The sequence below is a fragment of the Urocampus carinirostris genome, chromosome 7, assembly GCF_059441175.1.
Source record: "Urocampus carinirostris isolate Australia breed hairy pipefish chromosome 7, RoL_Ucar_1.0, whole genome shotgun sequence".
Lineage (NCBI taxonomy): Eukaryota > Metazoa > Chordata > Actinopteri > Syngnathiformes > Syngnathidae > Urocampus > Urocampus carinirostris.
Window position 1 is genome coordinate 38,893,106 of NC_142355.1, and position 19,214 is coordinate 38,912,319.

Sequence of the window (19,214 nt, forward strand, 5' to 3'; positions counted from 1 at the left end):
TCATTCGGGTGCCCTGCCCATCCCTTAGAACGTGTCTAAACATCCCACTATCCTTTTACAACACCTCTCCACTCATTCCTATCACCAACAAGAGCTCGAGCTTCCACTATATTTAGACCTCTTTTCCTGCAGTGCACTTATAACACAATCCATCCATGTTAATCGTGCCCTTCCTCTTGGTCTCCGTCCATTTACTTTTGCTCTGTAGATCCTCTTCAACGTTCGCTCCTCATCCATCTTCTCCATGTGTCCAAACCAACCAAATACTCTCTTATCCTCACGCTTGCTCAGTTCCACTACTTCTCCAGATCTGTCTCTCACAATTTCATTTCTCAATCTATCCAATCTTGTCAATCCTAACATACTCCCCAAACACTTCATCTTAAAAACATTTAATTTCTTTCTCAAATCTGCGTTCAGGCTCCAAGTCTCTTCACCATACAAAACAGTTGGTACAATCACACTCATACAGTCCCCTCTTAACATCCATACTCATACTTTTGTTGCTCATCACTCTCCTCAGAGCACCCAAAACCTTGCATCCTTGATTCACTCTGTGCAATACCTCGCACTCCATTCCACCAACTGCAGCCACATCACCACCCAAGTGCCTAAAGCTTTTAACTTCTTTCAGCACCTGTCCATGCACCCTTATTTCTAACGCAATGCCCACTCCATCACCTGAACACTTTATCACCTTACTCTTCGCAATATTCACACATAACTTACGCCTATAACACCCTCTTGCAAACTCCATTACCAACCTATACATTACATTTTTGGATCTTCATTTTCAAAATGGATGAATATTTACGATGAGGATAGTGCACAAAAAGCCTCACTGCAGATTCACATCACTTTGCCAAGAATTACTGGTCACACTATCGCCCCTGACATGAGGCTGGAGAACTGCGTGTATAATTTTGCAGGTGTGCTCAAGATTACACATATACTGAGGATAAAAAAATAAAGTAAACTGCTTTCTAAACACCATCCATCCATCCATTATCTTACGCTTATCCGAGGTCGGGTCGCGGGGGCAGCAGCCTTAAAAGGGAAGCCCAGACGTCCCTATCCCCAGCTCATCCGACGTGATCCCAAGGCGTTCTGAAGACATAGTCTCTCCAGCGTGTGCTGGGTCGCCCCCGGAGCCTCCTGCCGGTGAGACATGCCGGAACACCTCCCGAGGGAGGCATCCAGGAGGCATCCTTATCAGATGCCCGAGCCACCTCAACTGGCTCCTCTCAATGACCAGGAGCAGTGGCTCTACACAGAGTCCCTCACGGATGATTGAGCTTCTCGCCTTATCTCTAAGGGAAACCCCGGACACCCTCATTTCGGCGACTTGTATCCGGGATCGTGTTCTTTCGGTCATGACCCAAAGTTCATGACCATAGGTGAGGGTAGGAACGTAGATTAACCGGTAGATCGAGAGTTTTGCCTTTCGGCTCAGCTCCTTCTTCACCACGACGGACCTGTACAGGGTCCGAGTGACGGCAGACGCTGCACCGACCCGTCTGATCTCCCGTTCCATCCTACCCTCACTCGTGAACAAGACCCCAAGGTTCTTGAACTCCTCCACTTGGGGCAAGATATCTTCCTCAACCCGGAGGGAGCATGCCACCCTTTTCCGACTGAGTACCATGGTCTCGGACTTGGAGGTGCTGATCCTCATCCCGGCCGCTTCACACTCGGCTGCAAGTTGCTCCAGCGAGAGCTGAAGATCACGGCCTGAGGAAGCCAACAGCACCATGTCATCTGCAAAAATCAGTGACGCAATGCTGAGGCCCCCAAACTGGACTACATCCCCACCAAGGCTGCGCCTAGAAATTCTGTCCTTAAAAGTTATGAACAGAATCGGTGACAAAGGGCAGCCCTGGCGGAGCCCAACCCTCACCGGGAACGAATCCGACTTACTGCCGGACCAGACTCTGGCACCGGGCATACAGGGACCGCACAGCCCGGGAACCGGGTACCCCATACTCCCGAAGCACCCCCCACAAGGCCTCCCGAGGAACACGGTCGAATGCCTTCTCCAAGTCCACAAAACACATGTAGACCGGACAGACAAACTCCCATGCACCCTCAAAGACCCTGCAGAGTGTGTAGAGCTGGTCCAGTGTTCCACGGCCAGGACGAAAACCACACTGTTCCTCCTGAATCCGAGATCTGACCTCCTGGTGGACCCCTCCTCTCCAGTACCCCTGAATAGACCTTACCAGGGAGGCTGAGAAGTGTGATTCCCCTGTAGTTGGAACACACTCTCCGGTCCCCCTTCTTAAAGAGGGGAACCACCACCCCAGTCTGCCAGTCCAGACGCACTGTCTCCGATGTCCACGCGATGTTGCAGAGGCTTGTCAACCATGACACGCCCACAACATCCAGAGCCTTAATGAACTCCAGGCGAATCTCATCGACCCCTGGGGCCCTGCCGCCGAGGAGCTTTTTGACCACCTCAGTGACTTCAACCCCAGAAACGCGGGAGCCTAACTCAGTGTCCTCCGGCTCTGCTTCCCCAGAGGAAGACATGTCGGTGGGATTGAGGAGGTCTTCGAAGTACTTCGCCCACCGATTCACAACGTCCCGGGTCGAGGTCAGCAGCGCCTCATCGGCACTATACACAGTGTTGATGGGACACCGCTTCCCCCCTTAAGACGTCGGATGGTGGACCAGAATTTCCTCGAAGCCGTTCGGAAGTTGGCTTCCATGGCCACGCCAAACTCCTCCCATGCCCGAGCTTTTGCCTCGGCAACCGCCGAAGCCGCATTCCGCTTGGCCAGCCGAAACCTGCCAGCTGCTTCCAGAGTCCCACAGGCCAGGAAGGCCCGATAAGACTCTTTCTTCAGCTTGACGGCATCCATCACTGCCGGTGACCACCAACGGGTCTGAGGGTTGCCGCCGCGGCAGGCACCGACAGCTCCGATCAGCCGCTTCGACAATGGAGGCACGGAACATGGTCCATTAGGACTCAATGTCCCCCGCCTCCCTCGGGACATGGGCAAAGTTCTGCCGGAGGTGTGAATTGAAACTTCTTCTGACAAGAGATTCTCCCAACCGTTCCCAACAGACCCTCACAACACGCTTGGGTCTGCCGGGTCAGACCAGCATCTTCCTCCACCATCGAAGCTAACTCACCACCAGGTGGTAATCAATTGACAGCTCCGCCCCTCTCTTCACCCAAGTGTCCAGAACATGCGGCTGCAGGTCCGAGGAAACGACGACAAAGTTGATCATCGAACTACGGCCTAGGGTATCCTGGTGCCAAATGCACATATGGACAACCTTATGTCTGAACATGGTGTTCGTTATGGACAAACCGGGCACAGAAGTCCAATAACGAAACAGCACTCGGGTTCAGGTCAGGGGGGCCGTTCTTCCCAATCACGCCCCTCCAGATCTCTCTGTCATTGCCCACGTGAGCGTTGAAGCCTCCCAGCAGTATGAGGGAGTCCCCAGGGGGCGCGCTCTCAAGCACACCCTCTAAGGACTCCAAGGAGGGTGGGTACTCTGAACTGCTTTTTGGTCCATAAGCACAAACAACAGTCAGGACTCGTCCCCCCACCCGAATGCGGAGGGAGGCTACCCTCTCGTCTATTGGGGTGAACCCCAACGTACAGGCGGCGAGCCGTGGAGCAACTAATATGCCTCTCACCACGGGCAACTCCAGAGTGGAAGAGAGTCCAACCCCTCTCGAGAGGACTGGTACCAGAGCCCAAGCCTTGCGTGTAGGTGAGTCCGACTATACCTAGTCGGAATTTCTCAACCTCACGCACCAACTCGGGCTCCTTCCCTGCCAGAGAGGTAACGTTCCATGTCCCAAAAGCCAGTTTCTGTAGCCGGGGATCGTCGCGCCAAGGACCCCTCCTTTGGCCGCTACCCAGCTCCTCTGCGCACCCGACCCCTTTGGCCCCTCCTACAGGTGGTGACCCCATGGGAAGAGGGTCCCACGTCAGCCCTTCGGGCCGTGGGTAAAGGTCCGGCCATCAGGCGCTCGCCAGAGGACCCCACCTGGTTCCAGAAGGGGGCCCCGATAACCCGCGTCCGGGTGAGGGAAATTGAGGACCAATGTTTTTGCTCGTCATAAGGAGTCTTCTGATCTGCGTTTTGTCTGGCCACTCATCTAGAACCTGTTTACCATGGGAGGCCCTACCAGGGGCATAAAGCCCCCAACAACATAGCTCCTCGGATCATTGGTACACACAAACTCCTCCACCACGATAAGGTAGCAGATTAAGGAGGAGCTTTCTAAACGCAATCTAAAATAATCTAAAATAATTACATTAGATAGATAGATAGATAGATAGATAGATAGATAGATAGATACTTTATTCATCCCCGAAGGGAAATTCACTTTTCCAGCAGCATCCCTAAGCTGAGAACAATCGAAAATAACTGAGAACAATCGAAAATAACACGGGAGCTGCTGGAGTGGCTGCCATTCGCATTCAAGTAATAAAAGTGTTGGAACATTTTAATGGTGACATAAAGTGTTTAGATAGATAGATGGACGGACGGACGGACGGACGGACGGACGGACGGACGGATAGATAGATAGATAGATAGATAGATAGATAGATAGATAGATAGATAGATAGATAGATAGATAGATAGATAGATAGATAGATAGATAGATAGATAGATAGATAGATAGATAGATAGATAGATAGATAGATAGATAGATAGATAGATAGATAGATAGATAGATAGATAGATAGATAGATAGATAGATAGATAGATAGATAGATAAAGACTTTATTCATCCCCGCAGGGAAATTCACATTTCCAGCAGCATCCCTGTGCTGAGAACAGTACAATAGCCCATCCCAGCCATCTCCGGGCAGTGGGCAGGGGACACCCTGAACTGGTTGCCAGCCAATCGCAGGGCACACAGGGACAGACAACTCATTCGCTCATTCACACCTAGGGACAATTTGGACCGGCCAATTCACCTGAAATGCATGTTTTTGGAACGTGGGAGGAAACCGGAGTGCCCGGAGGAAACCCACACAAGCACGGGGAGAACATACAAACTCCGCACAGGAAGTCTGGAGCTGGATTTGAACCCACGACAGGTTCCCATGACATGAACTGTGCCGCACAAGCCCTAACCACTGCCCTGTTGGCAAGATGTTTGGATTTATTTTCGTTTTGTTTCTGTCGCATTTTATGTTAGTTTTGCCGGAGATCAAAGAGCTCAAAGCCAGGAGAAAAAGCTTACCACGTGTTGTGAGTCATGATTTTATTTTATTAATATTTAGTTTCTTTTGTCCTTTATTAGCATAATTGCTATTGGAGTAATCCAAAAGTAATTGAAAGTAATCAAGTTAAAGCAACCCTACCCAACACTGTCAGTAACGCACCCAACACTAATGGCCATTAAGTACTGTCTGCCTTGGCGAGTCTGTGCTCAAAAGAGCAATAAAGGTTTGCATGGACATTAATCACAGATCTGTTTCCCACTCCAAAATGTGCTTTATGGGTAAGGGAAGAGAACATATCAAAAGTGTTCTTCCATCAAAACAAGAGAATAAACGTCAATGGAGTTCAACCATCTGAGAAAAATGGGGAAAAAAAGTAAATTGGAGAGGAAGTGAACTGTTGCTGCATGCTTACAGGAGCTAAACACACGTGTCATGACGCATACTGGCTGCTTTGAAAAATTCACACGGATTAATATTAGTCATAAAATTCCTCCTGGTAAACAAAAGTTGCAAGGATTCAGGGGATTTCATCATCTAAGGTTCGTAAGATCATCAAAAGATTCAATCTGGGGAGATCTCGCGTAAGTGACGAGGCGGAAAACCAACACCGCATGCTCTGGACCCTGGACCCTTCAGGCGCCACTGTATTAATAACAATTACCATTTTGCAAAGGATATTGACTGGGTGGGCTGTAGACCACTAAAGTAAACCATTGTCAGCTACCACAGTTTAGCGCTACATCTACAAAGGCAAGTTCTAACAATACCATGCAAAGCGGAAGACTGGAATCCACAACATCCTGAAACACTGCTGACTTGTTGAGCCCAAGCTCATCGGTGACTTAAGAGAGGCAAGATGGACTGACTCTAAAGCAATGGTTCTCAGCGGGTCTGACTTCAGGGCCCACCATTTAACCCTAATGTCAAGCTGCGATCCAAATGAAAAAATCCACTTCTTATCGAATGAAGGGATTATGCAGTTTGGGGAAAGAGATTTAGAATATATTTATATTAATCTTTTTTTCCCTTCATCTATATGTATATAATCTCATTTAAGACTACATCACACACAGTATAAGCGACCCCCTATAACTGCTTTAAAATACATACTAAATAAGTTCACAACCAAAATATTAAAATATCGTGTACCAAAACTTGAATTACTTAATTGTGGAGATGATAAAGATACTGGTTATAAAAAGGTAGAAATATAACCCTAATATTGTAATATTTATGTGGCATTTCTTTATTACTGTACATCTCAAAACTTTCAAAACAATAAAGTTTTGCCCTGTGATTTAGGATTTGGTATAAGTAAGGTCACACACGTTCCAGAAGGGGCTGCTGCCTGTTAATATAGCGACCGGCTCATCTCTAAAGAGCGGGATGACACATAACACCAGAAAATAATGGATAACAGATGATTGAGGTGCTGTATCTGAGTCTGATCATCTCCTTTTATGTGGGGGAGCAAACCCCTACACAGAAAATGGCCCGAGGAGGGATGGGCGCCACCAGGCTTTACTTGCCAAAGACACACCATCGGAAGTGGTGCCACTACAACCTAGGTGGTTAAGGGATCCGTAAAATGTGAAAAACATCATAAAAACATAGTAACAAAACAGTTATAACATACTTTGCGAAATTGTGTTATCATTTTACCTCAAACACTGGGTGCTCAAGGTTTGTTTGCAAAGTTCATGCATCGTTCATGCATAGTTCATGCATAGTTCATGCATCAGTTCGGTGTTCTTGCAATAAAATCTTAATTTGCAAGCGACGTCCCCTCTTGTTTATGGAAAGCATTGTTTAGATGTTAGAGGTATCACAAATGCAAAAATGTTTTTGGGAAAAGAGTGTTTTTGAGAAACTCAGCAATGTTCAACTGTTGTTTAGGAAACAATGGTAAAAGGTAGAAACATACATTGTTCTATCAAAAGACAGGGGTTGAACTGGAAGCTTTCTTTTGATGTGTCCTTTACCTACATAATTTTGAAACACATTTTTCTGTGGGCCTTCAAAAATGAGTCAAAATGGCAAAAATTGGCTGGCACCGGCTCTTGCCGTTTGAGAGAAACATCTGACATTGAATGAGTTAGGATTTGTGACTAAAAATCTATAATTTAGTCCTGATTCTGTTTCTCAATTTTCTCCAGCTACCACCCTCAAGGTAACTTTTCTTTTACGAGCTCATCATTCATTACTTGAAGGCTTAACATAAATCTGACTTCTTTATCGGACTAACAGGGAAGCAGGAAAAGGGTCGCTGCGGGAAGCAGAGAAGGAAATAAATAATGGTGACAAATAGCGGATCAAAGGTATGCGAGCGCAACTTTTTTAAAATTCCTTTTTCGTGGATGAATGACAGTGGCTTGCACTGGTAGAATAAACAATTGATTTGGCATGCAGGAGGAGGCTGCTGGGCTCTGGAGGACTGGAGAAAGGTTCTTGATGAAATATTGAGCAAGGCTGGAGATGGGACCACCAGAGTATGTCCGTGTCCTTCCTTCACTGCTCCAGCGCCAACCAAAAATGTGCGTGTCTGGTGGAGGAATTCAGCTCAACAGCTAAGGTGAGTGAGTTCCTGGGAGAGTGAGTCCAAGTCTGTTTCCAATAGCTATCTGAATTTTTAAGGGTGGGTGTGGATGAAACTTGACTTCAGTCCAGAGTTATAACACACATGCAATAAACATTAAATGCCATTTTGAAAATGTTTTAAGTTGTGAGTAACACCCCAAAAATACAAAATTAAACAGTACTGTGCAATAATGTGCTGTATTTCCCGGACTATAAGGCGCTCTAAATTAGAAGGTGCACCCCCAAAAAACTAGTCTTTGTCATTTATGTTTTAAACATAAGGCACACCAGATTATAAAACGCATCACATTTTTTTGTGTATCAAACTTTGGTATGAAGATACATTTACGTCATACAAGAGTGCAATAATAAATCAGTCACAAAGTATAGAATAAAAACCAAAACAATAAAAAAAATGAACAAGTTGTCATTGCCGAGACAAAACAGCTCGGGGAATAGTGTTCAGGTCAACCCAAACAATCACTTTTTGTGTGTAAAACGACTCTGAAGAATTCTGCAAATTATCCCAAGGATTGGGTTGATTCCATATATTACTCAAGTAGCGATGCGATGTGATACTCAAACATTCATAACAAAATTGTTATCACCAGTGATTTGATGTGTTTGGCATTAGATGTGTTTATTTATTTATTTTAACAATTGAGTGAATAGTTTTACACTTGAACCAAATCACCACAATGTACAAAATCAACACTGCGCCAATTATTATGCTGAAAAACACACATCAGCCTCATTAAAACTAATGTATCTAAAAGCATTTTAATAATTAATAAAGCCAAATCCATTTTAAACTATAATGCATTGTATTTATTATATTGTTCTCTAGTTCTGCCATACTTAACGTATTGTGCAGAAGTCTGGGGAAAAAATTACAAAAGTTAACTACAGCCCCTTTTTATCCTCCAAAAACGTGCATTTAGAACCATACACAGGGTAGGATATCAAGATCATACTAATATTTTATTCCTGCAGTACAAATTATTAAAATTGGATGATTTTGTAAAATTTTTCACTGCATAACTGCTATTTAGGCCCAATCCCATTTCTCTCACTCGGCCCTGAGAACCCTCCAGTGAGGTCCCTCGATAGAGGAGTGCCCTCCGCGAGTTGAGTGCAAAGTGGAGACGGTTTGGACAAGACTTGCAAGGTTCCACCCCTGTCCAGGAGATGGCGGTAATATTAATTGGCTGTAGACCTCAGTGACGTATTGGTCTACGTCACATGTAAACAACTTGAGTCTCAACCTGTGGTGTGTCAGTTGGAGAGTTCGTGCAACGTTAAAAATGCCCGCTACAGCTGTGTTATTACCGATTGCCTGAAAGCTCATCATCTTTTCCGTGTCTCCAATCAACGGGGGAGAAATGTGCTATACTGAAGACAGCTTCGGCGCTATGTAGTGCTGATTCATCTTTACAAGGTACGTACACTCATTAAAAAAAATGACCCGTTCGGTCAAATACAGTAAAAAGTTAACATACAATGCACGTTCACATAATACCTTATGTTTGTGTAGACATAAATGGCAATCTACTTATTAGTATCTTAATGCCATTTTATGACATATAGTAGGGGTCTTTAGTGTGTGACATGATGAAAAGTAAACACACACAAGAACAGTCCACCTGACCCTTAAGCTGACATAATATCGTCACCAAACTTCCCTGTACGACCCAAAAACCTTAGTTCATAAGGAATTTAATTCAAAAGAGTTGTCATTGGATATAAAAAAGGTAATTTCAACATTTTTTCATGATGCTTACATCATCTATGCCCACATTTATGTCTAAATTGTTTGTTATCTATTGTGTTCCAGAGTGGCTGTCCCATAAGCGTGGACAGGTTGGACAGGAATGTTCCCATCCTGTGCTTATGGTTCGATGTGAAGTCAAAACTCATTCAGGACTTAAGGTTGAGCAAAAAGGTCATGTGGGCCCTGCAGGAGCTGCTAAAGAGGGAACAGGGCCATGGCTGGAGGTCCTGATCTACGTGTACTGGCTGGCCCACGGTCTGTCCCACCGTGTGGTGTCACGGGTCTTCAGGGTTCCCAGGTCCACCATACACAGAATTGTCCACAGTTAATATGGAATAAATTGCCCAAAAGCCATGTTTTAGGCTTTGGAAGTCAGACCCACATTTGCATTCCGTGCTTTTCTGCATTACTATTCAATAAACATCTTTATTTTGAGTAACACCTTGGTGGTTTATTTCATAATGATGTGAGATACTGTGTGTGAACTATGTGACTGTTGGACAGAAAACAACTACAAATCACTCCAGTTGAAATAATAGTTTACTTTCAGAAAAACAAAATCACATTGGGCCGAAATACATAATAGTAAATAAATAATATGTCACAAATTGTAACAAAAATATACCAATACTTCCATAAAGCTGGAAAACACAAACTGGAAGTTCATTGAGTTCTTAATAAAATAAAATATTTTCCTTTTATAAAACAAAGGGAAACATTGCAGGGATGTCACTGTTCTGGAAATTTGTCCACGAGCTTCCCAAAAAGGACGGGAACCGCTCAGTTTTGGCCACAGTTTCCTCGAGCCTTTTCCTCACTCCGGCAGACTCCGCTTTCAAAAAGTCAAGGAGTGTATCGTGCTTCCTTTTTTTTCTGGGTGATTTGGGGTTTGGCGCCGGATTAGAAGATGCCAACGACGTGCCCGTTGGTGTGGATGGCGTGGTAGCTGTGATGGTGGCCAGCTCTTCCACGGGACGTTCTACATTGGCCTTTAGGTTGGGTGGAAAAAACAAGAATTACTTAATGCTTGTGTATTGCACAAAAACAACTGTGTATAGGATGCTCAACAAGTTGATGTGAGAAATTATAGGATGTGTTCTGGATAATTATTTGATAGTGAATAGATACACAAAATTGACATTCTTATGGCTGTAAGAGCCTTCTATTGGCCAGCATCACATATGCTTTAGAATTGTCTCCACATTTGGACAACATTTTGAGAAGGTAATTAGTTTACTTAATATGTGTTTACAGAGAAGGCAGTGGACTGTGTGATAGTAATTTGTTTCAACTGTATTTCCACGTGAAATTCGGAGACATTACTCATAATGCATAATGAAAACAAATGCATTCTGATCTCACATGAAATAATCATATTGTAAATAAAACACGACACCCGAAATTGTGTGCAGTAAACAAGCGCGTATGTCCAGAACGTTATTCTGACTATGCTCCTTTAGCGACTGGCCATGTACATGTAAAAGCACGACTCGTTTAAGATACAAACAGGGATGGGCTGAACCGTGATTTTCTGCAGTTATCCTACTTTAGAGTTTGTAGCGTGAAGATTATTTTTTGGCAGCTCCCTTGGTAGATTTGTGCACTTCGTAAAGTAGCGATTTTGCAATGTTCATGTTTTAACGCGAAAATACGATTTTCTATTGCATTTACGTCTAACTAAGATATCTCAATACATTTTGTTGCAAATACATGCGTGGTTGTGGAAAACTACTTACATTTGTGCGGTTCCTTTCCGGGCATGTTTGTTGATATTGAGAATTCGCAAAGCCTTCTGGGTAGTCACTTCGCCGCCAAGTGAGGTAGGGAGCCCCCTCGGTCTTGAAGTGGTTACGACATGGTTTGAGGTCACTTCTGCCTCGGACTTGAGAGTATCGGGACACACTCCATTTTCACGTGAACGCGCAAACCGAGTGACTAGGGCACATAGCGAGTGAAAGTGCGAAGAATGGGACTCGGCCTTAAGGTCAACAAAAACATAGTGCCAGAAAACATCCATAAATTATTCATTCGGAAAGAGGGAAATTATAACTTAAGGGGCTGTAGTAAATTCATAATCCCAAAGGTGAGAACCACCAGGAAAAGTATGTGTGTGTCTGTGTGTGGACTCAAACTTTGGAACAATTTACAAGACAAGATCAAACAATGTCCAACTATTTACTTGTTCAAATTTAACTAGCGGAATACGGAGATGAAGAAAATGGGGTATGAGTGATACGAGAGATTGGGAACAGTGCGTCCAGAACTATGGTTAACTTTGTGTTATTGTTGCTATTGTTATATCATAACTGTAATTATTAATATTATTACTATTGCTGTTATATCATTAGTGTATTTAATAGGGAAGATGAAAGGGTAGGGAATATAAGCATTTGCTTCTTACTACCCCTTTTCGAACATATCATGTAAAATTATTTTGTTGTTCAGTGATTGTTTTTGTTGTTTTTTATTTTAATGTTCGAAAAAAGTTTTCACTATTTCATTCATTTATTCAATGTTGTTGAATACATGAGGCCAATATTCAAACAATGTATTGACAACTATTAATAGCATATAAACATAATATCTACAATGTGTTTATTTAATGGCCTTCAAAGTCCGATTCATCATCAGATACACCACAGAGGTCATGAGTTTCACGTTTATCTATATCTTTCAGGACGATTTTCTGTTTTCTCCATTCTCTAGCATCTGTCTCTGTAAAATAATAAAATAGTGTGATAATGAGATAACATTGTATGCGTGTTACACACGAATAACTACACTACTCTTGCCCGCGTGAACTACACAGCTTTGATTTCAAACACACCACCTCAAACGTCCAATACACTCTGTTAAGTTTCACAATAGCCCTCTACACACTACAAAACATTTTCTCATCGGCTCTATAGAATTCACATAGGTGTCCCTTTTTGACTTCAGAATGGTAATTTCTCCTGAAGGTGAGAGATTTTCATGCCTGAACAATAGTGCATCATTACAATACTGCAATGGAATTTAGTGCAAGAACATTTAACAGCAACATTAATTCCTAAATAAGTTGAGAAGATAGGCAATATATATGTATATATATTTTTCACAAAAAAACTCTAAGAATGGTGAGCTTTCTATTTGTCTGATGCGGGAAGCTAGCACAAACCCAATTAATAGACATTCACATGCTAACAGAGCGACCTTAAACACCATAATTGTCTGTAATTGCTCGCGAAGGCCCCCACCCTCATCAACGCTGGCGCATGCGGTGGCACGAAGTGAGAAAATAGACTCAGAGGCTGAAAAGGCACTCAGGGATAGAGGAAGTATTTGTTTGGGTCATTAGGAACTCATGGTGACCCAGTGAGCCACAACATTATATCAGCAGCAAGGCCAATGCTCTTGTGAGTTGTGTGCACTGACCAAACCTTTGCAGGGCCAATTGGCCATTCCTAGAATCACAACAATTGCTGCATGCAATTGCCGCGCCCCACCAAACAGGAGACAACATGAGGGCAAATGGACACCAATGGCCGTAATTTGTATTTGGTGTCAAAGTGGCACAATGTTAATTTACATAATTAAAAAACACTCTGCACTTACTAATTGAATGTTGTGCAACTCTGGATAAAAATGTGTTTGTTTACAAGGCTAAATAGGCCTGGGTGTTGAAAAATGCTTCTTCAGGGGGCCTACTTTAAAGGTATTCCTACATTCTTAAACATGTAAAATGTGAGTGAATAATGTACGATTATTTCATCAAATCTGTATACACTTCATTGGTATATTCCTAAAATTTTCCGAATATGCTTTCTGAAGACAGAATGTCTTGTCTTTGTCATCCTGGCCTGCGACTCCATTGGAGGAACACCAGCACCTGAGCAAGCAGCCATTCGGCACATTGTTTACATAGTAATTAGTCAGAGAGGTACAAATATTTAAGTGTTTTGGTAGTTTTTGTAAATAATGAATAGGACTTGTGGCACAGGATGATGCAGCAATGGTACATCAAAGGGTAAGCAGCCCAAAAAGGGCTAACTGTCAAAAATAAGACACGGAGAGCCACCAAAGGCAGGTTAAACAGGACTCATTCAACGAAAGGCAGCAGCAACTTGGCGAAAAAACACTCAGTGAGCAGCCAGGCAAACTGGGAACCATCAAGTAAAGATGGCAAAGGCTATATCGACAAACGCGAAGGGACTAAAAAAAGGGACTCGACAAAACCAAAACCAAAACCAGCCCAACCATGCCCCACTTTGCATCAACAACAAGGCTGTGGAGGTTGTCAGCAGTATCAAGTTCCTAGGGGTGCACATTACAAACAAACTCACCTGGTCCGTAAACACTGCATCACTGGTTAAGAGGGCACAACAGCGCCTGTACTTCCTGCGGAGGATGAGGAGAGCCCACCTGCCCCCACCCTCCCTCATTACATTCTACAGGGGCACCATAGAGAGTATCCTGACCAGCTGTATCTCTGTGTGGTGTGGAGGCTGCAGCGCTACCGACTGGGGTAGTGTGAGGAGGGTAACGAGGACAGCAGAGAAAATAATCGGGACTACACTTCCCTCCATTCAGGACATTGGCCAGAAGCACTGCCTATCCCATGCAAAAAACATTACCGGGGACCCCTCTCACCCCCATCATGGACTGTTCACTCTGCTAGCCTCTGGGAAGAGGTACTGCAGTGTGCGGTGCAGGACCACCAGGCTCCGCAATAGTCTAGTCCCCCTGGCCATTAGACTGTTAAATGGTCAATCTAACATATAGTTAACTTAAATCTAAACGGCTGCTAATCTGACTTTTGCACTACTGGCAGTTTTTTTTTATAGCTTGCCACTCCTTGCACATTGCTCTCTGCACTATTGTAATTACAGCGTTATTGTTACAGTGTTAATGTTACTGTGTACCTGACTTGTTAACCTGACTGCCCATATTGCACATCTGGTTAGCTACTCTTCTTGCACTATCGGCACTATGGTAAAATACTACACGTAGCCAAAATACAATACAACATTATTTATATCTGTACATTCAAGGAAACTGTGGGGGTCAGATGCATCGACATTTCGTTCTGTATACACGTGTACTAGAATGACAATAAAGTAGATCTGAATCTGAATCTGAATCTGAAAAAATGCCCGGCTAGCCCTCTGCAGTCCCAGCGCTCAGAGGGAGCTTGCTGGTTAAAAAGATACTGAGTTTGCGGCAAAAAACACAAACGAAAAGCCACAAATGTCTGCCTGAAAGGAAGCAAAAGCAAACAAGGATAGCACGCTGCTTCCAGGCAGGTAAACGTACTCTCTGCAGCTTTTGGGAGTTGAAGAACACAACTCTGACAAACAGTCACAAGACCTAGCAACAGGGTAAGCAAAATTCTGTTTGTGAGCTGACTCACGTGTTGTGTTAATGGGATACACCATTTTGAAAGTGTTTTGATCCTTCAATAATGTCACAGCTCTCGAGGGAACACAAGCCAGGCCAACCTTGAGAATACATTTCTTGAGTCCCTTTGCACGTGGAATATTTTGCAACATATTTGCATACTTCAAGACATGAATGAGGAACATTAAACGGGTTGGCGCTTTGCATGGCTGCAAGGCCGCTTTTGTTGTGTGTGTGCGTGTGTGTCAGTGTGTGTGAATGGGTAAGTGTGAAGCACATTGTAAAGCGCTTTGAGAAGTCTTCATTGACTTGAAAAGCGCTATATAAATGCAGACCATTTACCGTTTACCATTTAAACATTCTGTGCGTAGTTGTTTGGGAATAGAAAAATAGGGCTATAACTGCTTTAAAATGACAGAATATTTTCATTTGAGTCTATTGCATTCGACTTTGTCAGCCATAGTACAAACAAAAAAGTAATCCAGGGATTGGCAACGGTCACCCTTTTATCCTCTTCAGGATAACCGATATTCAAAATGGTTGGCTGCATATTACCTTTTGATCCTACTGATTTGGAAATTCTGGTGAGCCGGACATGAACACGAAAGGAAAGCAATGAGATGACTTCAGTCGTCGAAGGTTACCACACAGTTTTGAGCTTGTGGCTTTTGGCCTTTGTGTGTGATTTAGGCAGGTCCTTACCTATGTCCGTTTTTTTTTTTCTAGACTTTGATTACTTCAAAGATGCATCATAAGCTAAATGAACAATCTGAATATTCCTTAAGATAATTTGAATGTGAATTATCTTTTTTTTTCCTAAAACACCTGCTATAGATGTGTGACCGTTTCTACCAAATGGATGGATGAACGATACACGACTACTTTATTATTTCACTGATAATACTCATTACCTACCATGGAACAAACACTTGTTTGCATTTCATTTTTTGAGGAATTTGAATGATCCTGCACTTGTGTTATTGGTCAAATACCCTCAACCTCTGGATAATGACTTTCACTGGCACAAAGCATACCGTTTATTTTTGATGTTGTTAAGATTAGAGTGATTTTTCTTTTTGCATTCCATATATTTCAGTGAAGTGTTTCCAGAAAAATCTTGAGGTATGCTGGAATTGGCAAGTCAAAATTTATGATTAAAATACATGCGTGGCAAGCCCTGGCATGTATGGACAGGCGTACAGGGAGAGAATAAGGCTCAATAGGTAGCCATATGACCACTGATCACTTGGCAGCGTCTGCAATCTTTGACAGACTTATGACTGGCTTTGGGGCCCAAGAGTCAAGTAAAGTCATGTTTATTTGTATAGCCCTTAATTACAATGAACTTCACAGGCCTGCACAGACCACAGGTTATTGCAAACGTAAGAATATTATTACACCATCCCCTGATCTAAAACCTACATGAGGGCAAGGAAAAACTAAAAAACTTCAACATGAGGAAAATGAAGAAACCTTGAGAAGGGACCGCACATAAGATAATTCCCCTTCCAGGGTGACCAAGCTACAACGGATGTTGCAATAACAGATATTACATAGATATTGTCAACATGAAATATTGGTCATACGTGAGCTTTAAAATATAAGTGGGTTATGGAGCCTGGATTTAAACAGTTTCACTGATGTTGCAGATCAAATCTCAGGGGGAAGAGCATTGCACAGCACAGAGGCCCGAATGGAGAATGCTATTGAACCTGCGGTTCTCTTTTTGACTCTTGGGATCACGAGTAGACCAGCATTTTTGGTGCAAAAGCTCCGGACCGGAACGTAGGGGGAAATTAGATGACTAATGAGGGAGCAAGTCCACGCATGATTTTGTATAATACTAACAGAACCTTAAAATCACATCTTAAGCTAATAGGAAGCCAATGCAAGTTATAAAGAATATACCGTATATTGTGTTGTCCCTACGACAACTGTTTCTGTTTGATGAATTAAGAAGTGTTCGACTTGTACATTTTAGGTTTATCTGAGCTTTAGGTTAAAGAGTGTGAAATAATGCTGCTTCTGGGTTTTCGTGTCAATTCCTGTTTTGTTCTGGCGTCGACAGGAGCAGCACACTGGCTCACAGGACAAGTGCATGATATTTCGCTTGCCACCGTGTCGAGAAATTAATTAGGCAATGCCTTTTCCCCATTCCGGGAAGTCATTAAACATCAGGTAAACGTCTACTGTGGTCATGTTCCTTCTTTGGGGGGGTCTAGCAGTGTCATATTCATAACATTGCATATACTGTCTCTGTAACAAAAGTGGTAAGTAGATTTAAAACTCTGTTGTTTTAAGATGACGCAAGAGGACCACTGATAGGACAAATAACCAGAAAAAATATGACTGAGGTACATATCTGTCTGATTAGGTTCTGGTGATAAAAACAGTTACCTCTGTAAAAAGGCTCTTTGTTTTAGTGTGCCGTTGGGAAACACCCCTCAGTACCTTTCGGTTCCTCCTTAACTATGAACCTCATTGAGGAATGGAACACAACTGGCAAATTTGCAATAAAATGCAAATAGTGCTGAGTCAAATTGGTCTCAAAGAATATAGGTAAAAGTGGACATTGAGCCTAGCTTAGCTCTCTGTCTTGGCTATCCATCCACAATGGGATAATCTACTACACATTACTCGGTCTTCAAAAGCCAAAAGTTAGGTTTTTTGCACACTTTTTTATTACAAATTTATGTTATTTAATCAATTAACCTGATGAACTTTTTGAAAGCTGAAAAAAGTTTTTGCACATTTATACTTGGTATATAAGCAACGTTGATGATTTCATTTATTCTTAAGTCAATACATATTCTGAAGGAAACTCTTCAATTAATATATACCTTTTGATGTCATCATTGCAGCTAAGACCTGTGTATATTATTAAAGCCTGAGTGCGGAAAGCCTATTGCCGGTTAAAACACCTCCAACCCAGAAGTAGCACTTTGACAAAGGAGGTCAACGCCAAGTCGGATGAAGTTTATTTTATCTTTCTATGTCTCCCTTTCATCAGTGTTCGCGCCATAGCAGATACTATCCCCATTTTGCTTATTTATTCACCGAATCCTGCCTCTACACAGTTCTCATTCAGCACTTAATGTCCATAACGCCTTAGGTAATTGTTGTTTTCCTCTGCCCCTGAAATCTTACCACTTCACAAGACTAAGATCCTCTGTCCTCTTGTTTATTTTCAAAGGACTCAACCAGGACAAATACCCTTAGGTCAACTTCAACAGGCTAGCAGTCTGTCAAAATCTGTTGAGCTGACAAATTTGTTCCAGTTGCATGAAGAAGCAGGAAGAATTTACCCGTGTGTGAGAAAGGGTTAGGTTCTGGTAGCAGGGCCGAGGCTTACAGCGGGGATTGCTCAGCTTCGTTCGGCTCGTCCCAGCTTCAAAGGCTGGGAGGAGAGTTACTGCGAAATCATACAACAACAGCGAACATAACCACCCTTTCAAAACACAACTGGACTCAACTGGATAGGTGGGAACAAGACAAGAGGAAGGGATGGTGTTACACTGCAGATACAAGGAAAGCTAGGACTGGCTTCTAGGCTGAGTAGACATGCGAAGAGGTTATGGAAACATTCTCACGGCTATTACAAATCAAATGGGCTTTGTAAAATTTGATGACTGGGTGATTTTGATCTCTGGGTAGAACAGGATAGTGATGTGTCAGTGATAGCGCTCCATTTCATGTCTTGAAAGCACCTAGATAAATAGTAGGTGTCTGACTCAATAAAAAAAATGAATCTGTTCTGCAATGCTGGTTGAAATTTGAATGGTTTGACACTTGAAAATGTTGTGTCAGAACCTTTGTCAAAGGCATGACTGGAAATTGACCCACATGTTTTTGCTTTCTCCAAAGCACACAGAGAAACCCAACATAAGTATAAAAAGAATAAAAAGACCCCCACGCACAAACAAAAACGATGATGCCTATTGTAGTAATCTACTTTGATGCTCATGAGTTGGGGTCTTGTTGAAGTCACTGTAACTCCGAGTTATAAGACCAAGATGTTCCTTTTTTTTGTTGTTGCCTAGAGATGTGAAAAAAAACCATAAAAATAATCTTTGTTCATTATATCGCGGTTGACAGATCTCTTAAGCGTCTGGGTCATCCGGGCACGACTTTGAACGGTGTGCCTTGGGCAAGTACAGCCTGGCGCTGACAATCTCTCTCCAGGCCATTTATATGGGTTGGGCTTGCTCCCCAAAATGAAACATGCATTACTGTTATCCATGTTTAACAGTAGGAGGAGAAGCGTCCAAATTGGAATCAGATACAGTACT

The 19,214-nt window shown here is 43.0% G+C and overlaps 2 long non-coding RNA genes across 2 annotated transcripts; one reads left to right on the top strand and one right to left on the bottom strand.

The window, feature by feature from the left end:
• Positions 1-8,835: 8,835 nt before the first annotated feature.
• On the top strand, positions 8,836-9,988 carry LOC148363282 (uncharacterized). Its single transcript, XR_015850986.1, has 2 exons — positions 8,836-9,216; positions 9,613-9,988. It is a non-coding gene; the product is annotated as an uncharacterized LOC148363282 (long non-coding RNA).
• Positions 9,989-10,071: 83 nt separating this feature from the next.
• On the bottom strand, positions 10,072-11,522 carry LOC148363283 (uncharacterized). The gene is made up of 2 exons (XR_015850985.1): positions 11,286-11,522; positions 10,072-10,538 (listed from the first exon to the last, which is right to left on the bottom strand). It is a non-coding gene; the product is annotated as an uncharacterized LOC148363283 (long non-coding RNA).
• Between the last annotated feature and the right edge of the window lie 7,692 nt (positions 11,523-19,214).